The sequence below is a fragment of the Crassostrea angulata genome, unplaced genomic scaffold (genome assembly GCF_025612915.1).
Source record: "Crassostrea angulata isolate pt1a10 unplaced genomic scaffold, ASM2561291v2 HiC_scaffold_45, whole genome shotgun sequence".
Classification (NCBI taxonomy): domain Eukaryota; kingdom Metazoa; phylum Mollusca; class Bivalvia; order Ostreida; family Ostreidae; genus Magallana; species Magallana angulata.
This window is the reverse complement of record NW_026441600.1, coordinates 49,299-69,858: the sequence shown is the minus strand read 5'-3', so window position 1 is coordinate 69,858 and position 20,560 is coordinate 49,299. Positions and strand designations below refer to the sequence as shown.

The following is a 20,560-nucleotide window of genomic DNA, read 5'->3' as shown; positions in this document are numbered from 1 at the left end:
AAAAACCAATTAACAGTAAATGCCCTCATGAATGGTTTTAAACAGAGATATAAAGTATTCCAATTCTGTGCAAAAGAAAGAAGTGAAATGGATAAGTTTAATACAGACTTAGAAATTTGGACCCCTGTGATTAACTCTCTGAGTGCTCTCATTCTCTCTCTCTCTCTCTCTCTCTCTCTCTCTCTCTCTCTCTCTCTCTCTCGATAAAGAATGTGCTTAATATGTGTTTTGTTAATTTTAGTAAACGTTCATTATATATATATATATATATATATATATATATATATATATATATATATATATATATATATATATATATATATATATATATATATAAAGAAAAAAAGCAACACTAACTGCAAAACATAAGCGCTTTTATTGTTAAAAATCTTCAGACGTTTTACAGACTGTAAAATGTCTGCAGATTTTTAACAATGAAAGCGCTTATATTATGCAGATAGTGTTGCTTTCTTTCTTTTATTATATATTTACCGGACACTAAGAAAATACTTTTGTGATTTGGAGATATATATATAGAGAGAGTGAGAGAGAGAGAGAGAGAGAGAGGAGAGAGAGAACTTAAATGAATAAAAACACGAAGTTCGGTATTCATTTAAATTTTACTATATTTTATCCGACCACTGTGACTTTTTTCTGGATTTACCTATATATATATATATATATATATATATATATATATATATATATATATATTTATATATATATATATATATTTTCAACTGCATGACTCTAAACACTCATGATAATTATTTAATTGAATATAATCTTGTTTGTTTTTATAGTAAACGAACTTGATCAGATATATTTAAGGTGTACACATTGAAACTTACAACATGTCATTTCGTTAAAGGGGCATGGTCACAATTTTGGTCAAATTTTATTTTTCTGTTTTTATTATTTGCAATGCTTTAGGAATGCACTTCTAATGATCAAATGAAATTTGGGTGCCAGTCGTTGAGTTTAAGCAAGATACAGGGCTTTCAATTCTTCGTCATGTAAACAAGGCTCGTGCCCTGTTTTTGTTTACATAGGTTCAATATACCAGTAAAATACTTTTTAAAGCTGCTTTGTCTATCTTATTATTCGTTTAAAGCATAAATAAACAGTTCCTAACGATTAACACATTGTTTTAGGTCTTAAACTGGAATTTTCACTTCAACATTCGAAATGTAAACAAACGCTTTGTTTATATAGCGAAGAATTGTAAGCTCTGTAACTCGCTTGTAACCCATCAAATTTTGGTTGCCTATTAAAAATGCCTTACTGAAGCATGGTAAACATTAAAATCGAAAAAATAATTTTTGACCAAAATCGTGGCCATGCCCCTTTAAGATTCATGTGAAATTTAGTTTGCTTTTTTGCTATTGATTAACAATAGGAGTTTGTTATGACTGTTGTGGTGCGTGCTTATTTAGAATGATATACATGAAAACATGTATGAGTTGTAGGTTGCAGGATACAGTTGGTCAAAGTTGAGACTAAAATATAGAAGTAGCTGCAATTAAGAAGGTCTCTCCCGATTTTTTTTTTTTTGGGGGGGGGGGGGGGGCTACAACTCTATAGAATCTCCGTAATGGTGCAAGTGCGGGAGTGAATGACTCCTGCAAAGATTTCGGCTCAAATTGTATATAAATAACAATAACATTTGCATTTCTTACCTGAACTGAGTCATTGTAGTTGTGTATGGCATAAATTATTTCGACAATACTAAGTATAGTCCATATTTCGGTTATTTTTTCGTGTATGTCAACAATGCAGGTTGAATTCGTCCGCCATGTTTACTGACCTTGATCGGTTTTATTTTGGGACAGCCAATGAGAATTCAGAAGCGGATCTTGAACTGAACATAGGAATTCCCCAAACTTAAACATAATAAACGCGGTAAATATGAATTTCCTTGAATGATGTTTTAGTGACAGAACGAGGTAAGTTCGCTTTTTTACACAGACGTCCACGTTATCAAGCCCATCAAATCTTCAAGCATAAATCCCGTAAAATCACACAAGAACTGTCATGGCTGCTGAAACAGACGACGGGTAAAAATGCTGATGTGTTTTATATGGTTTAATTTATATACGGTAAGTTTGATCAACCTGAATTGAAAAATTATTTTATCTAAAAAAGCTCAAATATAAAAACCGCATGAAAAAATTAATTTTGCACCATTACGTACATCCTATGAAATTGTAGCCTCTCCAGTAAATATCAGATATAAATGTCGAAAAGGGTTACATTATTGCAGCTAAGATTGACATTTCATTGAGTTTGTCCATATGAAGCTTATTATCGATATCTTTCATTATTACCTTATGGACTTAAATAACGCCTTGATTACTCATCTAATCGTGTTGATACTGTTGTAGCTGATTACGCTGATTTGAACATAATTCAAAGAAATGATTTTACAAACCCCAATTCACAATAATATACACTGGAATTAGAATGGTAAAGTCATATTTATATATGACTATCTCTAAAAATCATGTTTTGAAATGTAAAGATATTAATGTGTAAACAACTTACAATATGTAAAATTTATATTTTGCATTATGTACATAATGTTAATAAAAGTCAGATACAATGTAGCTAAATGTGATATTGGTCTACTGGAGTAACTTCAATCTTTTACAGCAGAGTGTCAGTCAGTCTGTCCCCCAACATTATTTTCAGGACTGTTTTTTATTTAATTTGGATCGACAAATTTATTTGAAACTTATTGCGTACTTATTGCCGTTTAGATAAACTTTGAACTATGAAACGATATTTGATTTACAAAATTTATGCATAGCTTGCCAATTCTACACGTGTGTGTTTAAGAAATATGTGCAAGTGTTGCCACTGTTGCAAAGCCATTCCGAAATTAAAAAAAAGGAAACAAAAGTGTCACAATCGGTGTTAAAGGACCTGGAAGTTCCCTCGTTTATAAACTGAACTTTGAAAAGACAAAGAGGCAGAACCGTGAAAAAAACTTTATTTACAGTGAAAAGAAAACATATATAGCTACTGCATACATGTACAACCCTCTCTACACACACACTCTCATACACTCAATTCATACACGCAAATAGCTGAAAAATCCCACAACGCACTCGCACAAACAATATTAACAAAAAATAAACTAACCCCCTTAATACTATATATATATACATAATATATACAGAATAAATAACCCGACTTTGGCTGACGTCAATTATGAATACTTAGTCCGGACAATGCTTTTAGGAAGTTGTATTTTAATAAATAAATTCACCCGCAGCAGATACGTGCATAGTTGAGACCACAATTCATGTTGATCACTGGTGATAAGGATACATCATACGTTCGTGTATATCGCATAACCTGGTACACGTGCGTCGACACACTGTCATGTAAATCAAACCTTTCGTCACAGATGTTACTGGACCATATCATCAGCTCATAAAGTGTCCGTGCGTCCGCGTGTGTCACATTTCCTACGTTGACGATGGGTCCACGATGGTTAGTTTTTCGTTGTCCCGCACCCACGGATGATGCCGTCATGTATATAACCGACCACATCCACTCAGCTAGTCACCTAAAATTCAATTCATTGTCGGGTCCTCAGTGAAAATTACGACACTACACTGTTAAATCAAAGTACTGAAGAACTGACGGGAGTTGATTTTGTCGATGTTTGTTTATCTTAAATTCAATGATATGTTATTTTGCATGACAAGTACATGTAGTTTCTAATTTGTATTTGAATTACGCACATTTTTATATTAATATGAATTTTTGGACTTTTTCGACAAGAATGTCGAGAAACCCCCATATGAATCATGGTAAATATAATATTTAGAGTAAAATTAAATCAATCAAACTATGTATCAGTAATACAAAATATTTCTCGAAAATTGTATGGATCCAAGCAATGTTGAACACTAGTCTCGTTCAACCAAACGCTCGGCTGACACCGTAAATCTCCGACAAGCATTTACGGAGACAGCCGAGCGTCGAGTTGAACGAGACTATATTGAACTCTGGCGTAGGAATACATACGACTACAAAAAATATTCAAATTGTTCGAACCATTTAAAATCTGACTATTTTCAAGGTATTTATGAATACAATTCCTTGAAAAACAATGCTTTAGCATACATTACATCGAATTCATCAATCATTTTCAAGAACTAAGTCTTGTCAGCAGCAATGATTTGTGCTGAGGTCCAAACACCGTTTCACTTTCGGTTTGTCTGCGTGACTGCATAGGAGAGTTGATTAAAATCAACTCCCAAAAACACATTATATTCAACAGTCGGGCTAACATATTTTATATTCTTATGCAAACAAACAAAAATGTCATAAAACACTTAACAAGGGACAAAATATATATACATGTACTTAAACGTATATATGCGTATTCTAAATTGAAATGATAATGGAAATACCTCTCACTTACTGCTGTTCTTTCTCAACACGGTTTATCGTACTTTCACCACACAGGAATTCTATTCAAACACTCCACACAGGATTAGATATAGGCCACACAAGTCCTAAGACATTTTGTCAAACACCACGAAGGTTCTTACAGAACTTGTCAGAAGGAAACACCTCTCATCAACGACCTGGCCAGAATTAACTCATGCACGAAAACCGGTCTAACAGTCAGCGACTAGCTGACCGTGGCACTCTATGGAGCGCCGTTACTCACAAAAATTAATAGACTAATAAAACTTTAATTGAACATATATACAAAATTGTGACAAATAGAAAAACAAATTTGTACACAATGAGAAAATTGTATGATAATTAACCAACAATTATCATGAAAAAATAAATGTTGCAATATAATAATAAATATTCATTGGTGAATAAAGTGTCAGTCGAAGAATGACATATATTTTCATGAAAAATACTAAAGAGGCAGGTAACGTAGATATTTACATATCTTGAGGGAAGTGATTTAAAAAAAAACCTTTTCATTAGTTTTGTTTTATTCTACATGTACGTTATACATATACATCGATATTCTAAACATTGTTGTGTATTTGTGATCATGAATAGAACTTATTTCTATAGAGCAAATGTGTGAAGAGTGCCTGGCTATAGTAAATCTTAAATACTAAGTAGATAATAAACACTGATCGAATATAATAAGAAAATATTTTTTCTAAAAGCTTTGATAAGGAATTCCGGCTCATTTTAGGGGTTTACATTCCCCTTGATTTTGATCACGCGAACTTAAAAAATCAATGGTCTAAGTGCTTCCATCATCTCTAAATCTCTCTATTGGGCTCACTCGAACTTTGTAAAATCACACAAGAACTGTCATGGCTGCTGAAACAGACGACGGGTAAACATGCTGATGTGTTTTATATGGTTTAATTTATATACGGTAAGTTTGATCAACCTGAATTGAAAAATTATTTTATCTAAAAAAGCTCAAATATAAAAACCGCATGAAAAAATTAATTTTGCACCATTACGTACATCCTATGAAATTGTAGCCTCTCCAGTAAATATCAGATATAAATGTCGAAAAGGGTTACATTATTGCAGCTAAGATTGACATTTCATTGAGTTTGTCCATATGAAGCTTATTATCGATATCTTTCATTATTACCTTATGGACTTTAATAACGCCTTGATTACTCATCTAATCGTGTTGATACTGTTGTAGCTGATTACGCTGATTTGAACATAATTCAAAGAAATGATTTTACAAACCCCAATTCACAATAATATACACTGGAATTAGAATGGTAAAGTCATATTTATATATGACTATCTCTAAAAATCATGTTTTGAAATGTAAAGATATTAATGTGTAAACAACTTACAATATGTAAAATTTATATTTTGCATTATGTACATAATGTTAATAAAAGTCAGATACAATGTAGCTAAATGTGATATTGGTCTACTGGAGTAACTTCAATCTTTTACAGCAGAGTGTCAGTCAGTCTGTCCCCCAACATTATTTTCAGGACTGTTTTTTATTTAATTTGGATCGACAAATTTATTTGAAACTTATTGCGTACTTATTGCCGTTTAGATAAACTTTGAACTATGAAACGATATTTGATTTACAAAATTTATGCATAGCTTGCCAATTCTACACGTGTGTGTTTAAGAAATATGTGAAAGTGTTGCCACTGTTGCAAAGCCATTCCGAAATTAAAAAAAAGGAAACAAAAGTGTCACAATTGGTGTTAAAGGACCTGGAAGTTCCCTCGTTTATAAACTGAACTTTGAAAAGACAAAGAGGCAGAACCGTGAAAAAAACTTTATTTACAGTGAAAAGAAAACATATATAGCTACTGCATACATGTACAACCCTCTCTACACACACACTCTCATACACTCAATTCATACACGCAAATAGCTGAAAAATCCCACAACGCACTCGCACAAACAATATTAACAAAAAATAAACTAACCCCCTTAATACTATATATATATACATAATATATACAGAATAAATAACCCGACTTTGGCTGACGTCAATTATGAATACTTAGTCCGGACAATGCTTTTGGGAAGTTGTATTTTAATAAATAAATTCACCCGCAGCAGATACGTGCATAGTTGAGACCACAATTCATGTTGATCACTGGTGATAAGGATACATCATACGTTCGTGTATATCGCATAACCTGGTACACGTGCGTCGACACACTGTCATGTAAATCAAACCTTTCGTCACAGATGTTACTGGACCATATCATCAGCTCATAAAGTGTCCGTGCGTCCGCGTGTGTCACATTTCCTACGTTGACGATGGGTCCACGATGGTTAGTTTTTCGTTGTCCCGCACCCACGGATGATGCCGTCATGTATATAACCGACCACATCCACTCAGCTAGTCACCTAAAATTCAATTCATTGTCGGGTCCTCAGTGAAAATTACGACACTACACTGTTAAATCAAAGTACTGAAGAACTGACGGGAGTTGATTTTGTCGATGTTTGTTTATCTTAAATTCAATGATATGTTATTTTGCATGACAAGTACATGTAGTTTCTAATTTGTATTTGAATTACGCACATTTTTATATTAATATGAATTTTTGGACTTTTTCGACAAGAATGTCGAGAAACCCCCATATGAATCATGGTAAATATAATATTTAGAGTAAAATTAAATCAATCAAACTATGTATCAGTAATACAAAATATTTCTCGAAAATTGTATGGATCCAAGCAATGTTGAACACTAGTCTCGTTCAACCAAACGCTCGGCTGACACCGTAAATCTCCGACAAGCATTTACGGAGACAGCCGAGCGTCGAGTTGAACGAGACTATATTGAACTCTGGCGTAGGAATACATACGACTACAAAAAATATTCAAATTGTTCGAACCATTTAAAATCTGACTATTTTCAAGGTATTTATGAATACAATTCCTTGAAAAACAATGCTTTAGCATACATTACATCGAATTCATCAATCATTTTCAAGAACTAAGTCTTGTCAGCAGCAATGATTTGTGCTGAGGTCCAAACACTGTTTCACTTTCGGTTTGTCTGCGTGACTGCATAGGAGAGTTGATTAAAATCAACTCCCAAAAACACATTATATTCAACAGTCGGGCTAACATATTTTATATTCTTATGCAAACAAACAAAAATGTCATAAAACACTTAACAAGGGACAAAATATATATACATGTACTTAAACGTATATATGCGTATTCTAAATTGAAATGATAATGGAAATACCTCTCACTTACTGCTGTTCTTTCTCAACACGGTTTATCGTACTTTCACCACACAGGAATTCTATTCAAACACTCCACACAGGATTAGATATAGGCCACACAAGTCCTAAGACATTTTGTCAAACACCACGAAGGTTCTTACAGAACTTGTCAGAAGGAAACACCTCTCATCAACGACCTGGCCAGAATTAACTCATGCACGAAAACCGGTCTAACAGTCAGCGACTAGCTGACCGTGGCACTCTATGGAGCGCCGTTACTCACAAAAATTAATAGACTAATAAAACTTTAATTGAACATATATACAAAATTGTGACAAATAGAAAAACAAATTTGTACACAATGAGAAAATTGTATGATAATTGACCAACAATTATCATGAAAAAATAAATGTTGCAATATAATAATAAATATTCATTGGTGAATAAAGTGTCAGTCGAAGAATGACATATATTTTCATGAAAAATACTAAAGAGGCAGGTAACGTAGATATTTACATATCTTGAGGGAAGTGATTTAAAAAAAACCTTTTCATTAGTTTTGTTTTATTCTACGTTATACATATACATCGATATTCTAAACATTGTTGTGTATTTGTGATCATGAATAGAACTTATTTCTATAGAGCAAATGTGTGAAGAGTGCCTGGCTATAGTAAATCTTAAATACTAAGTAGATAATAAACACTGATCGAATATAATAAGAAAATATTTTTTCTAAAAGCTTTGATAAGGAATTCCGGCTCATTTTAGGGGTTTACATTCCCCTTGATTTTGATCACGCGAACTTAAAAAATCAATGGTCTAAGTGCTTCCATCATCTCTAAATCTCTCTATTGGGCTCACTCGAACTTTGTCATTTTTTAATTCTTCACAACGATATTGTGGTGAATGGTTGGCCGTTATCTCCCTTTTCTTTATAGTGTACATCAAACGAATTACAGGACAGTGCAGGAGACCTATAGGGCTATTATTTCCAGTTCTCAAATTTGGACTGTACGGGTACCACCAAGTGGTTTCGCGGGGTTTATATCTCTCTTGATTTTGATCACACGATCTTTACTGCCTCTGAAGTTGTCAATGCTCCTAAAAATTGTTTGATCTATTAATCATCTTGATATTAATAAAATGATCTCGATGATAAAGTACAATATATATTTCTGTTCGAGTTCTCTCAGTACTTTGACGATTTGTCTTGCTGTCTGTTAGCTTCTACTGGCTTAATGGCTGCTGTTAGTGGCTGCTCACTTCAGCATGGTTATAAAGCCTAACAATTGAGTAAACTTTTCATAATTTTGGTTTGATCATTAATTCTGGGTATGGGAATTTCGTCAATACAAGTATAATTCATGATCAATATGGAATCTACTCTTTTATCTATAAAAAACAATATTTTTTTATAGTGTCTTGTATCTAAAAAAAATTAATGTGTTGTCACTCGTAATAATGAGATAAATGTTAATGTAACTCGTTAAGATGACAACCATACCCCGATACAATACGTCAGTATCTTGTTATAACAGAGGGATTTTTATTTTCTAAATTATACCCCTTCTTTAACTTTAAATTTATAGCGAGTGCAGCAAGGCGGCGCGAAGCAAGTTCCATAGACAACGTGTACGAACGGAGGACATTCGAGTTGAAATCTGCACATTGTTCAAAGAAAATTTTGTGGACCCCCGTGAAAAAGTTCTACATATCCCAATAATCCTTTGCGGTGCATAGCAACATGGTGGAACAGGGAGCGTTTCTACGAATAATTCTTACCTGAAAATCGCATACATCATTTTCATTTAACAATAAAAAATCCTTTTAAAACATTAAAGTAAACAACTCATATTATTACATATAAAAAGCTGTACCTATCTGAACTTTTGCTGACTTATGACGTCATTTCCTTCCCCGAATTTGTCTGACAATTTACGAAAACTGTCGAGCGCAAAAGTTAAGTATAGCGTCACAATGATCTCGGTCTTTTTTATTTTTAGCACTGAATTTAGAGGTGGATCAAGCATCTGTACTGGGTGTAACGTATAGAAAGTACTCAGTATCAGTGTTAACGGTGACTCTTTGGCTGATTAGTTTTGTTTTGATATTTTTTTTGCTCCGTAAATACACATGCAAGTTCCATGCTAAATTTACTGTCATATTGATCCAAACATATATGCAAACGTTAGCTATATTTAGGGGGGTGGCAAACATTATTAAAAAAGAAAAGTCTAATCATTATTAGATCTAAGTGCAGCCACGTCATTTTGTAATGAATAAATAAAAGAAAAAAAACTAAACTGTTTAATCTACATGTATTTGTTATAGTTGCATATGTGGTCAAACCTTAAAATAATATTGGATAACACACACTAAAAAAGGTTGAGGGCACATGTATACGGCGCTTATATAGCGTACAAAATTAAAAAGATTATAAACAAAATTGATGTCACAGTGGAAAATAATTAAAACACAGATAACAACAAGGAACAAACTGAGAAATAACGCAGACACATTTTATTGTTTACTGATTTTAAGGATCATTATTAAAAGGCAAAGGAATGATATAACATAATTGTATTTACATAAAAAAAAACAAACGGCTTTGTGTTTATCTAAATATTTTAATAAGTATGTTTAACATTTTATTAATGCTCAGTTGTAGTTTATTTAAGTGTATAAGCCTTGGAAGGGACCATTGGAATAAAAGATTTATAACTTTGGGTTCCTTGCGGCGGTAAAAGTTTTAAAACAAAGCCCAAGTGTTTTGGTTAAGGCAAGTCAACGAGTTGCATTTAACAATGATGACAGATGTGTGGTTCCTTCTGCGCTCGCCCTCACGGACACACCGTAAAACATTATGTATATGAATGATGATTTCGGTTACTTTCTGTAAACTGCAGTAAAAATTACAATATTGTAAAGATTATTTCACAAATAATAAAATCATTCTGAAAAACTATTATCTATAAGGTCATTTTTCTACAGGGATCACTTTTCTTCATGTATATTTTGCTCATGTTTACGAAAATGACACTTATCCTTCAGGCAAAAGGGTCATTTTCTGCGGAGAATAATGACCGGGAGGATGGTCTCAAAATTCTACTTAGAAGAATGACCCCCGGTCGTTATTCTACGGGGTCATTATTCTACTATACACCGGTGCAGTTTATAGACGGCCATTACCTCCTACAGATAAAAAGCAGATTCGTGTCGGACAGCAGGTGGTTGGAGTAAATAAACTGAAGTCGTTTATTAAAAACGAACCTCAGAATGGTGGATTAAAAGAAAATTTCAGTAATCATAGTGGAAAACGTGCGTGTGCTACGCAGTTGTACATGAATGGAGTATCTGAGCAGAAAATCAAGTGACGCACTGGTCATGGGGCCGAGAAAAGTGTAAAAAGTAGAAGAGAAGCAGTGAACAGATCGACAGGGACGTGTCAAAGATCTTGGATCCACATATGAACAAACCAGCGTGTGATACCGATCTCCCGAGAGAGAAAGTTAAATCTGAACGTTTTACATGTGAAAACATTCTCCAGGATCTCACAAATTCAAACAAAGCCTTTTTAGCTCATCTGAGTTGAAAGCTCAAGTGAGCTTTTCTGATCACATTTTGTGTGTCGTCCGTCTGTCCGTAAACCTTTCACATTTTCAACATCTTCTCAAGAACTAATGGGTCAATTTCAACCGAACTTGACACAAATCATGTTCATGCAAAGGAGATTCGAAGTTGTGAAAATAAGGGCCACACCCCTTTTCAAAGGGAGGTAATTAGAAATTAAGGAAGCAATTTGAGAAATTTTCAAAAATCTGCTTCTCAAGAACTATTAAACTAGGAAAGCTGAAACTGTTGTGGTAGCATCCTCAGGTGTTGTGAAAATCATGATCCCCGGAGGTAGGTTGACGCCACAATGGGGGGGGGGGGGTCGAAGTTTTATTTAGGAATATATAGATTAAATCTTTAAAAATTTTCTTCTCAAATAATAATCAGCCAGGAAAGCTTAAACATTGTGTGGAAGCATTCTCAGGTAGTGTAAATTCACAGTTGTAAAAATCATGACCCCAGGGGGTAGGGTGGGGCCACAATGGAGGGTCGAAATTTTGCAAAGGAATATATAGAGCAAATCTTTAAAAATCTTCTTCTCAAGAACCATTAAGCTAGGAAAGCTGAAACTTTTGTGGTAGCATCCTCAGGTATTGTAGATTCAAAGTTGTGAAAGTCATGATCCCTTGGGGTAGGGTGGGGTCACAATGGGGGTTCAAAGTTTAACATAGGAATATATAGAGTAAATCTTTAAAAATCTTCTTCTCAGAAACTAATTAGCCAGGAAAGCTGAAACGTTTGTGGAAATATCTTCAGGTAGTGTAAATTCACAGTTGTGAAAATCATGATCCCCAGGGGTAGGGTGGGGCCACATTAGAGGAGGTGTTAAAGTTTCACATAGGGATATATAGAGTAAATCTTTAAAAATCTTCTCAGTAACTAATCAGCCAGGAAAGCTGAAACTTGTTTGGACGCATCTTCAGGTAGTGTAGATTCAAGGCTGTGAAAATCATGATCCTTTGGGGTAGGGTGGGGCTACATTGGGGGGTGTTTAAGTTTTACATAGGAATATATAGATTAAACCTTTAAAAATCTTCTTCTCAGAAACTTATCAGCCGGATGATTCTTTATAATTGTAAAGACTTTGGCCCCAGGACAATTTTTCGGCCCCACAAGAAGGTTCAGAGTTTGATGTAGCTTAATTTCCCATCTACATGTGTAAACAATTGTTAAGGATGCAACACTCAACATGTGATATGGCTATAAAATCATCCTGTTAGAAAAGGGACTAATGATGATAAACATAAGAATATCCAGTGGGGAAAATAAATTTTATTTATACAGGATCTACATGTATTATTGTACATTGTCCAGATAGTTTGTATTATGACTCCATTAAGCTGATTTTATCATACCTATTGTTCCTCAGGTGAGAAATGAGGCCCATGTGCCTCTTGTTTGCCAATTGGAACTCCAAATTTAGCATTGGAAATTAAATTCAAAACACCTGCATGATTTTTTTGGGGGGAGGGGTTTGCCAATCAGCTACATTAAAGTTTGTTTATCGATTTATACATGTTTTTTTTCTGCTTAATGTTGTCAGTATAATCCAAAAAGAACATGTAGCAATGTTTTATCAGTGATTTATCTCGGGTACAGAACGCTTGTACTTCATTTGCATAAGAAACGTCCATCAAAAATGTTCTACATCGTTTATACAGCACAGACAAATCTTATAGTAAAGGTAACCAAGACGTGTCACAATGGGAAATTAACACCCTCATTTTTCACGGCATCTTAGGTATACCCTCCACAGAATTCCAAAAATGCATGGATGATTAAATCACGATTTCATACAATGTTTAATACATTCTATTTTGAAACATGTTTTTAAAAGTCTAATGTGATCAATAAAATATGAAAGAAACTTTAGAAACGGAAAAATAATTACATGAATAATGAGCAGACATAAAGCTTAGTGTTCTGGGTTTATTTTGAGGGAAACGTTGCTTTTAATTTACTGACATGAACTTCATAATATAAAATTAATTACAGTTTATATCCGCTTGTTTGGACTTAAAGTGCCTAAAATGGGTTGTTAATTAAAAAAAAAATTAGTATCAATGTTTATTAGACATTAAAGTACTTAGTATCAAACCACATTTAAACATTTTCAAATGCACTTAAACTTAAACTTTATTACATTGTAATTATTAGATTTTGTAATACAAGAATTTACAAATTTATGTATATGACAATTTGTTTAACAATGAAAACACTCCTTTCGCCCCAACAATACGTCATTTGAATTAACTGGACACAACAATCCAAAATCGATTCGTAGTGTCATCACAGACAAAAACATGAGAAAATGTAAATATTTCATGATAAAGTCTTCAACACTGTAAAACCAAAAACATTATGTGTGTTATTAAGACTTAGAGAAGCAAGGTCAATGTTAATAAATGTCATGTTTATAAAGTTAACATACATGTGCAATTTCCACATTTTCATACGTTGAATTTTTTCCGGGTATATTCCTTGTGTTCTCCATTGCGATATTTCTTTTCTGTCTTCGTCGATCAGACACACAAATTGCTGAGTGAATACATATTAATATAATGTCAACGCCACCAAAGAGTATTATTAAAATATGTAAGGTTTTATTAGAAGCAGGAATGCGTGTACCAATTGTGCTGCTTGTTACATCTGACTGGACCATTATAATTGTCTCCGTTTTATTCATTACATTGCTGAAAGTTTGGTTGGGTGCATTGGATAGTGTATCTAGAGGTGCTAAAAATGAAAATATTTAGGTACAAATAATATTAAGATTAATAAATGGCAACATTTTTACTTTAAAATTACTCCACAGAATATCTGACTGAATTGTAGAATACCTGATGTGATTGTTCTACATCCTGTTGATACATCACACGTGTCATTGCTACAGTCACAATATCCCTGGCATCGGTATCCATATAAAGGATAAGGACAGCTAAGTGTACAATTCAGTCCACTGTATCCTGGCATACATACTTTTAATTAAAAAAAACTTCTTGATTTACATGTTTTACAGTGTAACTTTACTGCTGTTCTATTGAATAGTGAAGATTACATTGAAGATTACATTGACAATTATAATGGCGATAACTCAAATGTTTTTATTGCATTTGAATAATTTGACTTACGTTCGCATCTGTTGGTCGCCGTGTTAAACAAATAGCCTTCACAACATCCTTTAAAGTTCCTTTCAGTAAAAGAATATATCTTCAAAATATTTAATATTTTGCAGAAAAAACAAAAGATAATAATTAATACAATTAAAATTAAATGTTCTCCATTTTATTAGAACATTTTGTATCACTTAGAATAATCCAAATGTAACCAAAACAAATGAACTCGTCTTACTCTTTACATTCTGGGATGGCTTCGCAATCATTGCTGGAAATGTTTATCATCAGAAACATCAATGTCAAACTGTTATACACTAATGTGCAATTCATCACAGTTGCAGACAGACCATATTGTTATATCAAAGAGGTCTGTTATATCGAAGAGACTACCTAAATTAAAGCAAATGTTCTAGGATCATAGAATAAAAAGTCATGTTCATAAAACTTCCTCCTTCCTGCTTTTACGATTTATTCAATACATGTAACATACATTTGTGTCACTAAAATCCTGCGTTAAATCGAAAGGTTGGGCAAAATAAAGAAGAGATGAAATGATTATATTTTCAAGAAACATGATGTTGACCACTATTTTTTTTCTTAACTTTATGATCAACATATCGGGAAGTTAACATTAATGTGTTTTTAAAATATGGAAGCTTGTCCAGCTTTATGATGCACAAATAAGCGAGTGAAGTGGAACATGTTTTTTTAAATGTATTTTTTTTATCTTTATTTATTTATTTATTAATTTATTTATTTATTTATATTTTGATTTATTTATTGCGATACCAAACCCCTGCTTAATGGTTTAGCAAGGTCAAAGGGAAATACTGCGACATTAAAACCTTAAAAAAGGGCTAGCCTTGTAACAACACTTGAGTCGAGGTTTAAGGTATTGTATGACCATGCATACTATAAGTTTAACACTGATTTTTATAAGTATACATCTAGTTGATGCAGTGCGATACATGTACCATATGTGCATGTTATTATGAATAGAATATTGGTTATTATTCTTTATTTAATTATGCTAGCAAGGTATGATAAAAAAACATGTATGTCCAATCTTTGAAATGTTTTTATTTCAATATATTGTATTGCATGATATCGAAAGCTACCTTCAAACCAACATTTTTTCACTCAAAACAAATTCTCTTTTCTAACCTGTTACATGTACCTCCAACAAAACAAATTGCATTTGGCGATAAGCCGTCAATCTGGACTGTCTGAGATGATTAAAATTGTACATCAATGCTACACAAATTAAAATAAATGTTTGTCAAATTGATTTTTTTATGCATTTATTTTTACACTAGAAAAGTCCTTAACAAGGTCAGTATTTTCAAAACTAGTATTCACTGTGATGCTTTATTTCGCCTAATGTTTAAATTCGTATTTTACCATAATGATGCATTGATATATAGTAGACATATAGGAAGAATATAATGACTGGAAATGTTTACTGTTTTATCAATGTATAAATAGGTATATTTGTTAATAGCAAAGTATCTGCATTTATATAAATTAATCTCAGTTGTTAGATGAATGTTTTGTGCACGTCTTTGCTGATTCTTAACTATCATAATTTAAATAAACGAGTTTGAAATGATGGATTGGTACAGAGTTGATATATAAATTAGTCGTTGGTAATTATATGCATCCTAGCTCTCCGATATTCCTAACAGTGTAATTGCAGTGTTTCCAACACATGCATTCCTCTACAGTAGGCATGAGCTCGCACACGAGCACAATTTTAGAATCTTTGGACTTATTATCATTCGCAGCTCAATTTTCAAGTTTTTCTTTACTCTTTTTTGGTTCGAATACATATGTTATTATCCCATTAACAAACGTAGATTTTATTTCCTTATAAAATTGTAACAAATTTATTAAAGTGGTTTTGCTGACGTCACCGAGATGCCTCAATGCACGTGCAGGGGAATTAAAACTGTCCACATAACAACACCAGAGGCTTGTTCAACAGAGCGAGTGCTCGCCAGCTTTTGTCAAAATTCATGTTGCAGGTAAAGGGAATTTCGGAGAGCGACTGCGAGCGTTCGGTCTGTTGAATTAAAACGCCTCAGCTTTTACAGCTAATGATGAGATTATAAGATAGAGTCTATATTGAATACAAACTTAAGTCTATTTATGTTACTATAAATGTCTTATACCTAACCTTTCCTTTTAAATAAAAGTTATTTAAGGAATAATGAATCATTCTGTTAGTATTATGAGATAATAATATTAGTCGGGCATAATCAAGATCAAAGAGAAAATTTCAAATCATTTATATCCTCAAACTTGTATGTTGTGTCGTTGCATTAACGCATAGCCATTGTAGCGAATCTTCACAGCGGCACACTAATTAAGGAAGAAAGAATGAAGATGTATTACAATGAGAGAAGGATTTTCAGGAAAAAGTTATTTCCTTATGAAAGATCTCTCCCTCTGCTGGATATAATTCTGTATTAGATCAAGTTGAATTAATTCAGTAAATTTAATTAATTCGTTGGATAAAAATCATCCTGTATTCATTCTGCTTTTTTCGAATCATGTGTGACAATTACAAATGATTCATTTCTGATTAAAACTCTTTTTCTTTATCAAAGTTCTGCGATTTATATCTGAACTTCTAAAGGTTGGCAAAGAATAAAAATATATAATATTAAATTTAAAAGAATAACTGCACATATACATGCTTACATACTTAATTTAATCAAATGTCGATTCGGAAAAAAAATATTTTCTAAAAATATATTTTTCAGAATATTTTTGACTTACTGTTGGGACATTTCCAAATAAATAATCAAAGTAGATGTTTAATTTTCATAATGTATACCTACTTGAACCATGATACATACCATTTGAAGGGGATATACATGAAGTTGCACACAAAGTATCAAACTAATGATAGTGAAAGTATTATTGCATGTCATAATATATATATATATATATATATATATATATATATATATATATATATATATATATATATATATATATATATATATATATATATATATATATATATATATATATATATAAACACTGTAACATTCTATGCAAATACGATATGTACCGATTTTAAGATTTTAAGAGGTACAGTTAAAATAATGATAGTGAAAGTATTATTGCATGTCATAATATATATATATATATATATATATATATATATATATATATATATATATATATATATATATATATATATATATATATAATAAAAAGTCACAGTGTCCGGTAATATATATTAAAAAAAAAAAAAAACAACAACACTAATCGCAAAACGTAAGCGCTTTCATTTGTTCCTCAGACGTTTCACAATACATCTAAAAATAAGTGATGTTAAAATCAATGACGTTATACAAACAATACTCACAATATAGTATAAGGAATCAGTTTTATAACGTTCATGTTATTGCATAGTAAAGCAAAGTAAATACATAAATTCTAATTTTTGGCTTAATCATTGTTCAAAGATGGTTTGAGACATGGTATATGTTGCTCTTTGCCACTAGCGTGACTTTAATTGTTACATAACATTGTAACACATTGCGTAAAATTATAATAAATTATATTACGTAATACTACAATTGAATTTAAATTGAATTATGTCACGATTCTGCATTTGATCTTAATATGATGTAACTATAATTAATTTCAGAATGGTGATTAATAATAATATACAAATATGAATCTTATTAATTGGCTGTATTGAGAAACTGATTACAGAAATAGAAAATTGGTTACGTAATATCGTCAAACAAATTCCTTGTGGTCTGAAAACGCTCTGTACATCTACAATAAAATACATGCATGGAAAAAGAAAAGGAGAAAAAAAAATGAAAAATAAAGAGAATAATATAAAATATTTAATACTGGACAGGTGGAGGGGAGGTGGTGGATTCTTAAAGAAATGGTCCGAAGGAACAGGATCAGTATTCAAATTTGTCCGTTACGGAGGATGTGTCTTTGTGTTGTAGTAGTAGATTTTTTACTTTCTGCATAGTTCTACGATCTTGATTTTCTGGTATTTCCTTGTAAAATTCTCCATTGGAAAGCATTTGAGTGATTTTGCGTTCGTAGTAGTTAGCGTCCATTATTACTACAGCGCCTCCCTTATCCACTTCTTTCATAACAATTGTACAGTCATCTGAAAAGGATTTCATAACTTGTTCTTCTTCTTTTGTCAAATTACTTTTTTGTTTTCCCTTTCCGTTATTTTCAAGAGGAATGTTCTCTAAGGTGTCAAAAACAGTATCTAGTACATCATTTCTTCCTCTTTTTGGATTAAATGTAGATTTGTTTCTTACAAGATCAGGTTCTGTGATAAACTCTTCTTCTTTCTGTGTGTCCTCACTGTAGAAATATTCTGCCAATATAAGCTTTCGTGTATATTCCTTGATATCTTTCGTTAATTCCTGGTTGTTACTATTAAAAGGCGTTGGTGAAAATTTCAGTCCTTTTGAAAGTTACATAATCTCCGTTTGATTAAGGATTCTGCTGGAAAGGTTTTTAACCTAAGGGTTTACTGTCTTTGTTGATGATAAGGTTTGTAGTACCGGAAGCGTTCTCCTTGGCTGGGTTTGCCTCCGCCTAAAAAATGATGCGAGGCATTTTCTTCCTATATATGTTGTTCCGTAAATGTTGCACACATTATTCCTGCCATGAAAGTATCTTCGCTCATTGCATCTTTCAGTCCTATTGACTGGAATATTTTCTGTGGTATTTTTATTTCTTGAACTTTTGTGATCTCTTCTGTGATCTTTTCTCTCATATGTATTAGTAGAAAGTGACTGATTTTTTTCTATTGTAAGCCATATCTTTGAGTGGAACAGTTTCTTCGCTGGATGCAGCTGTATAACTTGAATCCATTGTTGTAGGCATATGCAAGTTTGTTTTAGATTGTCCTCTGTTTCCAGCGTTACCTGTGTTATTTTTTTGTCTTTGGTGTTCATCTCTTTTGTGTGCGGTTTCTCTGTCTTTGGCGTTGTTAACTTGTTTCCAGAATAATTGTTTCCTATGGTTAAGAGATCTACACCAATCTTCATTCATTTTTTGCTTAATTTTGTTTGCCTCCTTTTGTAATGCTAGTTCGTTAACCTCTTGCTGAATGATAAGGGTTGGTAATTGATATGCTGTTCTATCGTCGCTCACTATGGTGCATATCCTCCATGCTAAATTGTATGGAATCGCACGTTTTGTGCGCCTTGGGTGGCATGTACAGTTGAAGAAAGTCAACAGGATATTTCATTTTTGGACATATGTATAACTCACGAGGGAGAGAGTTTATCAACAGACATCTACTACAAACCAACGGATACGCACCAATACCTCCATTTTAATTCATGCCACCCAAAGCAAACAAAACGTGCGATTCCATACAATTTAGCACGGAGGATATGCACCATAGTGAGCGACGAAAAGAAAAGGAATATACGTCTGGAAGAAATGAAAAAATATCTTCGCAAGCAGGGATACCCTATAAAATTAATCGAAGATGGAATTGTAAAATCTAAAGATCTTGACCGGAAACAATTAATAAATACTCCGTCCCTTGATAAAACAAGACAAGAAATCATTCCATTTGTTACCACCTACAATCCGAAAAATAAGAACATTACACCGTTTGTTAAACACCAAAACGAAGCACTCAAAACAGATGACTGGATGTGTAAAGTTCTCGAAAATTTCCGCGTAAAAGAAAGTTAAAGACAACCTAAAAATTTGAAACGCATACTTTGCAAATCTAACTTTCGAAATAACAATTTGCATACAGTTAGAAAATGTCCAGATCAACGATGTGGAACCTGTCCATATTTAAAGGAAGGAAACACCTTTAAAATCGGAGACCGGAAATTTAAAGAAAACTCCAGCATGACGTGCGGAACCAGAAACCTAATATACTGTATAATGTGCGGGGGATATGGACCACACTACATCGGCGAAACCGGAACTACGCTCCGTACTAGGATCCGAGTTCACAAACAGCAAATTTAACATCGTAAAATAAAAGTTAGCGAACATTTAGATATTTGCGGGAAAGGCCATTTTACCGTGATTCCGCTTTACAAGTTTTGTAGCGACGACTTTTTGGAAAGGAGAGAAAAAGAAAAACATTTTATACAAATTCTCAAACCATCCTTG

General features: G+C 32.8%; 1 long non-coding RNA gene across 1 annotated transcript; it reads right to left on the bottom strand.

Annotated features, from left to right (window-relative positions):
• Window positions 1-13,225: 13,225 nt before the first annotated feature.
• LOC128168737 (uncharacterized) lies at window positions 13,226-14,811 on the bottom strand. Its single transcript, XR_008241442.1, has 4 exons — window positions 14,649-14,811; window positions 14,429-14,487; window positions 14,138-14,275; window positions 13,226-14,033 (listed from the first exon to the last, which is right to left on the bottom strand). It is a non-coding gene; the product is annotated as an uncharacterized LOC128168737 (long non-coding RNA).
• Window positions 14,812-20,560: the final 5,749 nt, after the last annotated feature.